Genomic DNA, 8,996 nt, shown 5'->3' with positions numbered 1-8,996 from the left:
GTGTGTCGCTTTTTTCTTTGCGCTGATAGCTTTAGAGAAACGTTCTGACGCTGGTGAGAGTGGAGCACGACTGTCTCCGTGGCGCAATCTGCTAGTGCGTCGGCTGTTAACCGAAAGGTTGGAGGTTCGAGCCCTCCCATGAGCGGTGTGTCGATTTTTTTTCTTTGCACTGATATCTTTGTAGAAGTGTTCTGACCGTGGTGAGAGTGAAGCACGACTGTCTCCATGGCGCAATTGGCTAGTGCGTTCGGCTGTTAACCAAAAGGTTGGAGGTTCGAGCCCTCCCACGAGCGGTGTGTCGCTTTTTTTTCTTTGCACTGATATCTTTGGAGAAGTGTTCTGACCGTGGTGAGAGTGGAACACGACTGTCTCCGTGGGACGATTGGCGAGCGCGTTGGTCTGTTAACCAAAAGGATGGAGGTTCGAACCCTCCCAAAAGCGGTGTGTCTCTTTTTTTCTTTGCGCTGATACCTTTGGAAAATTTTCTGATTGTGGTGAAAGTGGAGCATGACTACCTCCGTGACGCAATTGGCTAGCGCGTTCGGCTGATAACCAAAAGGTTGGAGGTTCGAGCCCTCCCGAGAGCGGTGTGTCCCTTTTTTCTTTGCGCTGAAAGCTATGGAGAAATGTTCCGACAGTGGTGAGAGTGGAGCACGACTGTCTCCGTGGCTCAATCTGCTAGTTCATCGGCTGTTAAGCAAAAGTTTGGAGGTTCGAGCCCTCCCCGGGAGCAGCGTGTCGCTTTTTTTCTTTGCGCTGATAGCTTTAGAGAAACGTTTTTACGGTGGTGAGAGTGGACCGCGGTTGGGTCCATGGTGCAATGGCTAGCGCGATCGGCTGTTAACCAAAAGGTTGGAGGTTCTAGCCCTCCCATGAGCGGTGTGTCACTTTTTTTCTTTGCACTGATATCTTTGAAGAAGTGTTGTGACCGTGATGAGAGTGAAGCAGGAACTGTCTCCATGGCGCAATTGGCTAGCGCGTTGGGCTGTTAACCAAAAGGCTGGAGGTTCGAACCCTCCCATGAGCGGTGTGTCTCTTTTTTTCTTTGCGCTGATACCTTTGGAAAAATGTTCTGATGGTGGTGAGATGAGAGCACGACTACCTCCATGACGCAATTGGCTAGCGCGTTCGGCTGTTAACCAAACGGTTGGAGGTTCGAGCCCTCCCAGGAGCGGTGTGTCTCTTTTTTCTTTGCGCTGACAGCTACGGAGAAATGTTCCGACAGTGTTGAGAGTGGAGCACGACTGTCTCCGTGGCGCAACTGCTAGTGCGTCGGCTGTTAAGCAAAAGGTTGGAGGTTCGAGCCCTCCCAGGAGCAGTGTGTCGCTTTTTTTCTTTGCGCTGATAGCCTTGGAGAAGCGTTGTGAGGGTGGTGAGAGTGGAGCACGACTGTCTTTGTTGCGCAATTGGCTAGCGCGTTGGGCTGTTAACGAAAAGGTTGGAGGTTCGAACCCTCCCATTAGCGGTGTGTCTCTTTTTTTCTTTGCACTGATATCTTTGGAGAAGTGTTCTGACCGTGGTGAGAGTGGAGCACGACTGTCTCCGTGCGACGATTGGCTAGTGCGTTGGTCTGTTAACCAAAAGGATGGAGGTTCGAACCCTCCTAAAAGCGGTGTGTCTCTTTTTTTCTTTGCACTGATATCTTTGTAGAAGTGTTCTGACCGTGGTGAGAGTGGAGCACGACTGTCTCCGTGGCGCAATTGGCTAGCGTGTTCGGCTGTTAACCAAAAGGTTGCAGGTTCGAACCCTTCCATGAGCGGTGTGTCTCTTTTTTTCTTTGCGCTGATACCTTTGGAAAAATGTTCTGATGGTGGTGAGAGTAGAGCACGACTACCTCCATGACGCGATTGGCTAGCGCGTTCGGCTGTTAACCAAAAGGTTGGAGGTTCGAGCCCTCCCGAAAGCGGTGTGTCTCTTTTTTCTTTGCGCTGACAGCTATGGAGAAATGTTCCGACAGTGTTGAGAGTGGAGAACGAATGTCTCCGTGGCGCAACTGCTAGTAAGTTGGCTTTTAAGCAAAAGGTTGGAGGTTCGAGCCCTGCCAGGAGCAGTGTGTCGCTTTTTTTCTTTGCGCTGATAGCCTTGGAGAAACGTTCTGACTGTGGTGAGAGTGGAGCACGACTGTCTCTTTGCGCAATTGGCTAGCGCGTTGGGCTGTTAACGAAAAGGTTGGAGGTTCGAACCCTCCCATAAGCGGTGTGTCTCTTTTTTTCTTTGCGCTGATACCTTTGGAAAAAAGTTCTGATGGTGGTGAGAGTGGAGCACGACTACCTCCGTGACGCAATTGGCTAGCGCGTTTGGCTGTTAACCAAAAGGTTGGAGGTTCGAGCCCTCCCGAAAGTGGTGTGTCTCTTTTTTCTTTGCGCTGACAGCTATGGAGAAATGTTCCGACAGTGTTGAGAGTGGAGCACGACTGTCTCTCTGGCGCAACTGCTAGTGCGTCGGCTGTTAAGCAAAAGGTTGGAGGTTCGAGCCCTCCCAGGAGCTGTGTGTCGCTTTTTTTCTTTGCGCTGATAGCTTTGGACAAACGCTCTTACGGTGGTGAGAGTGGACCGTGGTTGGGTCCGTGGTGCAATGGCTAGCGCGATCGGCTGTTAACCAAAAGGTTGGAGGTTCTAGCCCTCCCATGAGCGGTGTGTCACTTTTTTTCTTTGCACTGATATTTTGAGGAAGTGTTGTGACCGTGATGAGAGTGGAGCACGACTGTATTGTGGGACGATTGGCTAGCGCGTTGGTCTGTTAACCAAAAGGATGGAGGTTTGAACCCTCCCATGAGCGGTGTGTTTTTTTTCTTTGCGCTGATAGCTTTGGAAAAATGTTCTGTTGGTGGTGAGAGTGGAGCACGACTACCTCCGTGAAGCAATTGGCTAGCTCGTTCGGCTGTTCACCGAAAGGTTGGAGGTTCGAGCCCTCCCATGAGCGGTGTGTCTCTTTTTTTCTTTGCGCTGATACCTTTGGAAAATTGTTCTGATGGTGGTGAGAGTAGAGCACGACTACCTCCGTGACGCAATTGGCCATCGGGTTCGGCTGCTAATCAAAAGGTTTGAGGTTCGAGCCCTCCCATGAGCGGTGTGTCGCTTTTTTTCTTTGCACTGATATCTTTGGAGAAGTGTTCTGACCATAGTGAGAGTGGAGCACGACTGTCTCCGTGGCGCAATCTGCTAGTGCGTCGGCTTTTAAGCAAAAAGTTTGAGGTTCAAGCCCTCCCATGAGCGGTGTGTCTCTTTTTTTCTTTGCGCTGATACCATTGGAAAAATGTTCTGATGGTGTTGACAGTGGAGAACGACTACCTCCATGACACAATTGGCTAGCGCGTTGGGCTGTTAACCGAAAGGTTGCAGGTTCGAACCCTCCCATGAGCGGTGTGTCTCCTTTTTTCTTTGCGCTGATACCTATGGAAAAATGTTCTGATGGTGGTGAGAGTAGAGCACGACTACCTCCATGACGCAATTGGCTAGCGCGTTCGGTTGTTAACCAAAAGGTTGGAGGTTCGAGCCCTCCCGAAAGCGGTGTGTCTCTTTTTTCTTTGCGCTGACAGCTATGGAGAAATGTTCCGACAGTGTTGAGAGTGGAGCACGACTGTCTCTCTGGCGCAACTGCTAGTGCGTCGGCTGTTAAGCAAAAGGTTGGAGGTTCGAGCCCTCCCAGGAGCTGTGTGTCGCTTTTTTTCTTTGCGCTGATAGCTTTGGACAAACGCTCTTACGGTGGTGAGAGTGGACCGTGGTTGGGTCCGTGGTGCAATGGCTAGCGCGATCGGCTGTTAACCAAAAGGTTGGAGGTTCTAGCCCTCCCATGAGCGGTGTGTCACTTTTTTTCTTTGCACTGATATTTTGAGGAAGTGTTGTGACCATGATGAGAGTGGAGCACGACTGTATTTTGGGACGATTGGCTAGCGCGTTGGTCTGTTAACCAAAAGGATGGAGGTTTGAACCCTCCCATGAGCGGTGTGTTTTTTTTTCTTTGCGCTGATAGCTTTGGAAAAATGTTCTGTTGGTGGTGAGAGTGGAGCACGACTACCTCCGTGACGCAATTGGCTAGCTCGTTCGGCTGTTCACCGAAAGGTTGGAGGTTCGAGCCCTCCCATGAGCGGTGTGTCTCTTTTTTTCTTTGCGCTGATACCTTTGGAAAATTGTTCTGATGGTGGTGAGGTTAGAGCACGACTACCTCCGTGACGCAATTGGCTATCGGGTTCGGCTGCTAATCAAAAGGTTTGAGGTTCGAGCCCTCCCATGAGCGGTGTGTCGCTTTTTTTCTTTGCACTGATATCTTTGGAGAAGTGTTCTGACCATAGTGAGAGTGGAGCACGACTGTCTCCGTGGCGCAATCTGCTAGTGCGTCGGCTGTTATCCAAAAGGTTGGAGGTTCGAGCCCTCCCATGAGCGGTGTGTCGCTTTTTTTTCTTTGCACTGAGATCTTTGTAGAAGTGTTCTGACCGTGGTGAGAGTGGAGCACAACTGTCTCCATGGCGCAATTGGCTAGCGCGTTCGGCTGTTAACCAAAAGGTTGGAGGTTCGAGCCCTCCCACGAGGTGTGTGTCGCTTTTTTTTCTTTGCACTGATATCTTTGGAGAAGTGTTCTGACCGTGGTGAGAGTGGAACACGACTGTCTCCGTGGGACGATTGGCGAGCGCGTTGGTCTGTTAACCAAAAGGATGGAGGTTCGAACCCTCCCAAAAGCGGTGTGTCTCTTTTTTTCTTTGCGCTGATACCTTTGGAAAAATGTTCTGTTTGTGGTGAAAGTTGAGCATGACTACCTCCGTGACGCAATTGGCTAGCGCGTTCGGCTGATAACCAAAAGGTTGGAGGTTCGAGCCCTCCCGAGAGCGGTGTGTCCCTTTTTTTCTTTGCACTGATATCTTAAAAGAAGTGTTGTGACCGTGATGAGAGTGGAGCACGACTGCTTTGTGGCGCAATTGGCTAGCGCGTTGGGCTGTTAACCAAAAGGTTGGAGGTTCGAACCCTCCCATGAGCGGTGTGTCGCTTTTTCTTTGCGCTGATAGCTTTAGAGAAACGTTCTGACGCTGGTGAGAGTGGAGCACGACTGTCTCCGTGGCGCAATCTGCTAGTGCGTCGGCTGTTAACCAAAAGGTTGGAGGTTCGAGCCCTCCCATGAGCGGTGTGTCGATTTTTTTTCTTTGCACTGATATCTTTGTAGAAGTGTTCTGACCGTGGTGAGAGTGAAGCACGACTGTCTCCGTGGCGCAATTGGCTAGTGCGTTCGGCTGTTAACCAAAAGGTTGGAGGTTCGAGCCCTCCCATGAGCGGTGTGTCGCTTTTTTTTCTTTGCACTGATATCTTTGGAGAAGTGTTCTGACCGTGGTGAGAGTGGAACACGACTGTCTCCGTGGGACGATTGGCGAGCGCGTTGGTCTGTTAACCAAAAGGATGGAGGTCCGAACCCTCCCAAAAGCGGTGTGTCTCTTTTTTTCTTTGCGCTGATACCTTTGGAAAATTTTCTGATTGTGGTGAAAGTGGAGCATGACTACCTCCGTGACGCAATTGGCTAGCGCGTTCGGCTGATAACCAAAAGGTTGGAGGTTCGAGCCCTCCCGAGAGCGGTGTGTCCCTTTTTTCTTTGCGCTGACAGCTATGGAGAAATGTTCCGACAGTGGTGAGAGTGGAGCACGACTGTCTCCGTGGCTCAATCTGCTAGTTCATCGGCTGTTAAGCAAAAGTTTGGAGGTTCGAGCCCTCCCCGGGAGCAGCGTGTCGCTTTTTTCTTTGCGCTGATAGCTTTAGAGAAACGTTTTTACGGTGGTGAGAGTGGACCGCGGTTGGGTCCGTGGTGCAATGGCTAGCGCGATCGGCTGTTAACCAAAAGGTTGGAGGTTCTAGCCCTCCCATGAGCGGTGTGTCACTTTTTTTCTTTGCACTGATATCTTTGAAGAAGTGTTGTGACCGTGATGAGAGTGGAGCAGGAACTGTCTCCATGGCGCAATTGGCTAGCGCGTTGGGCTGTTAACCAAAAGGCTGGAGGTTCGAACCCTCCCATGAGCGGTGTGTCTCTTTTTTTCTTTGCGCTGATACCTTTGGAAAAATGTTCTGATGGTGGTGAGATGAGAGCACGACTACCTCCATGACGCAATTGGCTAGCGCGTTCGGCTGTTAACCAAACGGTTGGAGGTTCGAGCCCTCCCAGGAGCGGTGTGTCTCTTTTTTCTTTGCGCTGACAGCTACGGAGAAATGTTCCGACAGTGTTGAGAGTGGAGCACGACTGTCTCCGTGGCGCAACTGCTAGTGCGTCGGCTGTTAAGCAAAAGGTTGGAGGTTCGAGCCCTCCCAGGAGCAGTGTGTCGCTTTTTTTCTTTGCGCTGATAGCCTTGGAGAAGCGTTGTGAGGGTGGTGAGAGTGGAGCACGACTGTCTTTGTTGCGCAATTGGCTAGCGCGTTGGGCTGTTAACGAAAAGGTTGGAGGTTCGAACCCTCCCATTAGCGGTGTGTCTCTTTTTTTCTTTGCACTGATATCTTTGGAGAAGTGTTCTGACCGTGGTGAGAGTGGAGCACGACTGTCTCCGTGCGACGATTGGCTAGTGCGTTGGTCTGTTAACCAAAAGGATGGAGGTTCGAACCCTCCTAAAAGCGGTGTGTCTCTTTTTTTCTTTGCGCTGATACCTTTGGAAAAATGTTCTTATTGTGGTAAAAGTGGAGCATGACTACCTCCGTGACGCAATTGGCTAGCGCGATCGGCTGATAACCAAAAGGTTGGAGGTTCGAGCCCTCCCGAAAGCGGTGTGTCTCTTTTTTCTTTGCGCTGACAGCTATGGAGAAATGTTCCGACAGTGTTGAGAGTGGAGAACGAATGTCTCCGTGGCGCAACTGCTAGTAAGTTGGCTTTTAAGCAAAAGGTTGGAGGTTCGAGCCCTGCCAGGAGCAGTGTGTCGCTTTTTTTCTTTGCGCTGATAGCCTTGGAGAAACGTTCTGACTGTGGTGAGAGTGGAGCACGACTGTCTCTTTGCGCAATTGGCTAGCGCGTTGGGCTGTTAACCGAAAGGTTGCAGGTTCGAACCCTCCCATGAGCGGTGTGTCTCCTTTTTTCTTTGCGCTGATACCTATGAAAAAATGTTCTGATGGTGGTGAGAGTAGAGCACGACTACCTCCATGACGCAATTGGCTAGCGCGTTCGGTTGTTAACCAAAAGGTTGGAGGTTCGAGCCCTCCCGAAAGCGGTGTGTCTCTTTTTTCTTTGCGCTGACAGCTATGGAGAAATGTTCCGACAGTGTTGAGAGTGGAGCACGACTGTCTCTCTGGCGCAACTGCTAGTGCGTCGGCTGTTAAGCAAAAGGTTGGAGGTTCGAGCCCTCCCAGGAGCTGTGTGTCGCTTTTTTTCTTTGCGCTGATAGCTTTGGACAAACGCTCTTACGGTGGTGAGAGTGGACCGTGGTTGGGTCCGTGGTGCAATGGCTAGCGCGATCGGCTGTTAACCAAAAGGTTGGAGGTTCTAGCCCTCCCATGAGCGGTGTGTCACTTTTTTTCTTTGCACTGATATTTTGAGGAAGTGTTGTGACCGTGATGAGAGTGGAGCACGACTGTATTTTGGGACGATTGGCTAGCGCGTTGGTCTGTTAACCAAAAGGATGGAGGTTTGAACCCTCCCATGAGCGGTGTGTTTTTTTTTCTTTGCGCTGATAGCTTTGGAAAAATGTTCTGTTGGTGGTGAGAGTGGAGCACGACTACCTCCGTGACGCAATTGGCTAGCTCGTTCGGCTGTTCACCGAAAGGTTGGAGGTTCGAGCCCTCCCATGAGCGGTGTGTCTCTTTTTTTATTTGCGCTGATACCTTTGGAAAATTGTTCTGATGGTGGTGAGGTTAGAGCACGACTACCTCCGTGACGCAATTGGCTATCGGGTTCGGCTGCTAATCAAAAGGTTTGAGGTTCGAGCCCTCCCATGAGCGGTGTGTCGCTTTTTTTCTTTGCACTGATATCTTTGGAGAAGTGTTCTGACCATAATGAGAGTGGAGCACGACTGTCTCCGTGGCGCAATCTGCTAGTGCGTCGGCTGTTATCCAAAAGGTTGGAGGTTCGAGCCCTCCCATGAGCGGTGTGTCGCTTTTTTTTCTTTGCACTGATATCTTTGTAGAAGTGTTCTGACCGTGGTGAGAGTGGAGCACAACTGTCTCCATGGCGCAATTGGCTAGCGCGTTCGGCTGTTAACCAAAAGGTTGGAGGTTCGAGCCCTCCCACGAGGTGTGTGTCGCTTTTTTTTTCTTTGCACTGATATCTTTGGAGAAGTGTTCTGACCGTGGTGAGAGTGGAACACGACTGTCTCCGTGGGACGATTGGCGAGCGCGTTGGTCTGTTAACCAAAAGGATGGAGGTTCGAACCCTCCCAAAAGCGGTGTGTCTCTTTTTTTCTTTGCGCTGATACCTTTGGAAAAATGTTCTGTTTGTGGTGAAAGTTGAGCATGACTACCTCCGTGACGCAATTGGCTAGCGCGTTCGGCTGATAACCAAAAGGTTGGAGGTTCGAGCCCTCCCGAGAGCGGTGTGTCCCTTTTTTTCTTTGCACTGATATCTTAAAAGAAGTGTTGTGACCGTGATGAGAGTGGAGCACGACTGCTTTGTGGCGCAATTGGCTAGCGCGTTGGGCTGTTAACCAAAAGGTTGGAGGTTCGAACCCTCCCATGAGCGGTGTGTCGCTTTTTTCTTTGCGCTGATAGCTTTAGAGAAACGTTCTGACGCTGGTGAGAGTGGAGAACGACTGTCTCCGTGGCGCAATCTGCTAGTGCGTCGGCTGTTAACCAAAAGGTTGGAGGTTCGAGCCCTCCCATGAGCGGTGTGTCGATTTTTTTTCTTTGCACTGATATCTTTGTAGAAGTGTTCTGACCGTGGTGAGAGTGAAGCACGACTGTCTCCGTGGCGCAATTGGCTAGTGCGTTCGGCTGTTAACCAAAAGGTTGGAGGTTCGAGCCCTCCCACGAGCGGTGTGTCGCTTTTTTTTCTTTGCACTGATATCTTTGGAGAAGTGTTCTGACCGTGGTGAGAGTGGAACACGACTG

At 50.7% G+C, this 8,996-nt stretch overlaps 2 non-coding genes across 2 annotated transcripts; both read left to right on the top strand.

The window, feature by feature from the left end:
* Positions 1–4,898: 4,898 nt before the first annotated feature.
* On the top strand, positions 4,899–4,971 carry TRNAN-GUU (transfer RNA asparagine (anticodon GUU)). Its single transcript has one exon. It is a non-coding gene; the product is annotated as a tRNA-Asn (tRNA).
* A 3,584-nt stretch (positions 4,972–8,555) lies between these two features.
* TRNAN-GUU (transfer RNA asparagine (anticodon GUU)) lies at positions 8,556–8,628 on the top strand. The gene has a single exon. It is a non-coding gene; the product is annotated as a tRNA-Asn (tRNA).
* The last annotated feature ends 368 nt before the right edge of the window (positions 8,629–8,996 follow it).

The sequence above is a fragment of the Rhipicephalus microplus genome, unplaced genomic scaffold, assembly GCF_043290135.1.
Source record: "Rhipicephalus microplus isolate Deutch F79 unplaced genomic scaffold, USDA_Rmic scaffold_17, whole genome shotgun sequence".
Classification (NCBI taxonomy): Eukaryota; Metazoa; Arthropoda; class Arachnida; order Ixodida; family Ixodidae; genus Rhipicephalus; species Rhipicephalus microplus.
The sequence above is the reverse complement of the archived record's forward strand: the minus strand, read 5'-3'. Positions and strand labels throughout refer to the sequence as shown.